This window comes from Mixophyes fleayi, unplaced genomic scaffold (genome assembly GCF_038048845.1).
Source record: "Mixophyes fleayi isolate aMixFle1 unplaced genomic scaffold, aMixFle1.hap1 Scaffold_389, whole genome shotgun sequence".
In the NCBI taxonomy this organism is placed as follows: Eukaryota; Metazoa; Chordata; class Amphibia; order Anura; family Limnodynastidae; genus Mixophyes; species Mixophyes fleayi.
Window position 1 is genome coordinate 45,001 of NW_027447872.1, and position 2,500 is coordinate 47,500.

At 45.8% G+C, this 2,500-nt stretch overlaps 3 non-coding genes and 9 pseudogenes across 3 annotated transcripts; all 12 read left to right on the forward strand.

The window, feature by feature from the left end:
• Positions 1–10, forward strand: part of LOC142133946 (5S ribosomal RNA) — a 119-nt pseudogene extending 109 nt beyond the window's left edge.
• Positions 11–91: 81 nt separating this feature from the next.
• LOC142134044 (5S ribosomal RNA) lies at positions 92–210 on the forward strand (annotated as a pseudogene).
• Positions 211–291: 81 nt separating this feature from the next.
• Positions 292–410, forward strand: LOC142133700 (5S ribosomal RNA). The gene has a single exon (XR_012686843.1). It is a non-coding gene; the product is annotated as a 5S ribosomal RNA (ribosomal RNA).
• Positions 411–490: 80 nt separating this feature from the next.
• On the forward strand, positions 491–609 carry LOC142134023 (5S ribosomal RNA; annotated as a pseudogene).
• Positions 610–847: 238 nt separating this feature from the next.
• Positions 848–966, forward strand: LOC142133789 (5S ribosomal RNA; annotated as a pseudogene).
• An 81-nt stretch (positions 967–1,047) lies between these two features.
• Positions 1,048–1,166, forward strand: LOC142133812 (5S ribosomal RNA; annotated as a pseudogene).
• Positions 1,167–1,245: 79 nt separating this feature from the next.
• On the forward strand, positions 1,246–1,363 carry LOC142134034 (5S ribosomal RNA; annotated as a pseudogene).
• Positions 1,364–1,444: 81 nt separating this feature from the next.
• LOC142133947 (5S ribosomal RNA) lies at positions 1,445–1,563 on the forward strand (annotated as a pseudogene).
• Positions 1,564–1,645: 82 nt separating this feature from the next.
• LOC142134045 (5S ribosomal RNA) lies at positions 1,646–1,764 on the forward strand (annotated as a pseudogene).
• An 81-nt stretch (positions 1,765–1,845) lies between these two features.
• LOC142134057 (5S ribosomal RNA) lies at positions 1,846–1,964 on the forward strand. Its single transcript, XR_012686934.1, has one exon. It is a non-coding gene; the product is annotated as a 5S ribosomal RNA (ribosomal RNA).
• Positions 1,965–2,045: 81 nt separating this feature from the next.
• Positions 2,046–2,164, forward strand: LOC142133723 (5S ribosomal RNA). Its single transcript, XR_012686864.1, has one exon. It is a non-coding gene; the product is annotated as a 5S ribosomal RNA (ribosomal RNA).
• Positions 2,165–2,244: 80 nt separating this feature from the next.
• On the forward strand, positions 2,245–2,363 carry LOC142133927 (5S ribosomal RNA; annotated as a pseudogene).
• Positions 2,364–2,500: the final 137 nt, after the last annotated feature.

The following is a 2,500-nucleotide window of genomic DNA, read 5'->3' on the forward strand; positions in this document are numbered from 1 at the left end:
GCTGTAGGCCTTTTTTTTATCTCTCTTGTTCCGGCTTCCTTCAATGCTGGTTTTGAGATGTATAAGAGATGTAGGTCAATAGGAAACCAATACCTACAACCACTCCACCTTGAACAAGCACAATCTCGTCTGATCTTGAAAGATAAGCAGCGCCGGGCCTAGTTAGTACTTGAATGGGAGACCACCTGGGCATACCAGGTGCTGTAGGCCTTTTTTTCTTCTCTCTTGTTCTGGCTTCCTTCAATGCTGTTTTCTAGATGTATAAGAGATGTAGGTCAATAGGAAAACAATACCTACAGCCACACCACCCTGAACAAGCCCAATCTCGTCTGATCTTGGAAGCTAAGCAGGGACGGGCCTGGTTAGTACTTGGATGGGAGACCACCTGGGAATACCAGGGGCTGTAGGCCTTTTTTTTCTTCTCTCTTGTTCCGGCTTCCTTCAATGCTGGTTTTGAGATAATAAGAGATGTAGGTCAATAGGAAACCAAAACTACAGCTACACATCTTTAAACAAGCCCAATCTCGTCTGATCTTGGAAGCTAAGCAGGGCTGGGCCTGGTTAGTACTTGGATGGGAGACCACCTGGAAATATCAGGTGCTGTAGGCTTTTTTTTTTCTCTCTTGTTCCGGCCTCCTTCAATGCTGGTTTTGATATGTATAAGAGATGTAGGTCAATAGAAAACCAATACCTACAGCCACACCACCCTGAACAAGCCCAATCTCGTCTGATCTTGAAAGCTAAGCAGGTCCGGGCCTGGTTAGTACTTTTTTTTTCTCTCTTGTTCTGGCTTCTTTCAATGCTGGTTTTAAAATGTATAAGTGATGTAGGTCATTAGGAAACCAATACCTACAGCCACACCACCCTGGACAAGCCCAATCTCGTCTGATCTTGGAAGCTAAGCAGAGCCAGGCCTGGTTAGTACTTGGATGGGAGACCACCTGGGAATACCAGGTGCTGTAGGCCTTTTTTTCTTCTCTCTTGTTCCGGCTTCCTTCAATGCTGGTTTCTAGATGTATAAGAGATGTAGGTCAATAGGAAAACAATACCTACAGCCACACCACCCTGAACAAGCCCAATCTCATCTGATCTTCAAAGCTAAGCAGGGCCGGGCCTGGTTAGTACTTGGATGGGAGACCACCTGGGAATATCAGGTGCTGTAGGCCTTTTTTTTTCTCTCTTGTTCCGGCTTCCTTCAATGCTGGTTTTGAGATTATAAGAGATGTAGGTCAATACAAAACCATTACCTACAGCTACACATCTCTGAACAATCCCAATCTCGTTTGATCTTGGAAGCTAAGCAGGGCCGGACCTGGTTAGTACTTTGATGGGAGACCACCTGGAATACCAGGTGCTGCAGGCCTTTTTTTTCTCTCTCTTGTTCCGGCTTCCTTCAATGCTGGTTTTGAGATGTATAAGAGATGTAGGTCAATAGGAAACCAATACCTACAGCCACACCACCCTGAACAAGCCCAATCTCGTCTGATCTTGGAAGCTAAGCAGGGCCAGGCCTGGTTAGTACTTGGATGGGAGACCACCTGGCAATACCAGCTGCTGTAGGCCTTTTTTTTTATCTCTCTTGTTCCGGCTTCCTTCAATGCTGGTTTTGAGATGTATAAGAGATGTAGGTCAATAGGAAACCAATACCTACAACCACTCCACCTTGAACAAGCACAATCTCGTCTGATCTTGAAAGATAAGCAGCGCCGGGCCTAGTTAGTACTTGAATGGGAGACCACCTGGGCATACCAGGTGCTGTAGGCCTTTTTTTCTTCTCTCTTGTTCTGGCTTCCTTCAATGCTGTTTTCTAGATGTATAAGAGATGTAGGTCAATAGTAAAACAATACCTACAGCCACACCACCCTGAACAAGCCCAATCTCGTCTGATCTTGGAAGCTAAGCAGGGATGGGCCTGGTTAGTACTTGGATGGGAGACCACCTGGGAATACCAGGGGCTGTAGGCCTTTTTTTCTTCTCTCTTGTTCCGGCTTCCTTCAATGCTGGTTTCTAGATGTATAAGAGATGTAGGTCAATAGAAAAACAATACCTACAGCCACACCACCCTGAACAAGCCCAATCTCATCTGATCTTGGAAGCTAAGCAGGGACGGGCCTGGTTAGTACTTGGATGGGAGACCACCTGGGAATACCAGGTGCTGTAGGCCTTTTTTTTTTCTCTCTTGTTCCGGCTTCCTTCAATGCTGGTTTTGAGATAATAAGAGATGTAGGTCAATAGGAAACCAAAACCTACAGCTACACATCTTTAAACAAGCCCAATCTCGTCTGATCTTGGAAGCTAAGCAGGGCCAGGCCTGGTTAGTACTTGGATGGGAGACCACCTGGGAATACCAGGTGCTGTAGGCTTTTTTTTTTTCTCTCTTGTTCCGGCTTCCTTCAATGCTGGTTTTTAGATGTATAAGAGATATAAGTCAATAGGAAACCAATACCTACAGCCACACCACCCTGAACAAGCCTGATCTTGGAAGCTAACCAGAGCCGGG